Source organism: Oreochromis niloticus, linkage group LG7 (genome assembly GCF_001858045.2).
Source record: "Oreochromis niloticus isolate F11D_XX linkage group LG7, O_niloticus_UMD_NMBU, whole genome shotgun sequence".
In the NCBI taxonomy this organism is placed as follows: Eukaryota; Metazoa; Chordata; class Actinopteri; order Cichliformes; family Cichlidae; genus Oreochromis; species Oreochromis niloticus.
Window position 1 is genome coordinate 46,881,240 of NC_031972.2, and position 599 is coordinate 46,881,838.

A 599-nucleotide genomic window follows, 5' to 3' on the forward strand; every position below is an offset into this window, starting at 1 on the left:
AAGAAGGTTTATAATTAATATATTATAATATATTTATAATTATTTTATTTAATCATCTTCCAGAAGAGAGAGACATGCACAGCCCAAAGCCATTTTGCAGATCTCTAGCATTAGAAACCAAAAATGTGTATCATATAGGTGTTATTTTGGTCCTTTACACGTCACACATAGTTTAGATAAAAACAACTACTTCTGTGTTACTTAGTTCCGCTTTTTCTTTCCTGTTCTTTATTAATATGCCTCTGCAGCTCTGCACTTCCTGTATTTTTAGTCTGGCTGAGCACTTGGTTTGTGAGTCAAAGCTGGCCTTCCTTTATACAGGACTTTATTATTAAAATACATAAAACACTATAATCAGAAAATAAGCACTGAGAACATATATTTATTCTGTAACAATACTATATATATATCAATTTATAGTCAATCCTCATGCATATGCTGGATACATAGTAACTAGTTATCCATTTCTTATTTATTTAATCATTTACTCCAACGTCTCTGCACCTTGCACAAAACCATTCTTACTGTATAGTCAGTCTGCACTGCAACAGACAGACTCCACAGTAAGACGACAAACAAAAGCTTTTAAACAGTTAGTG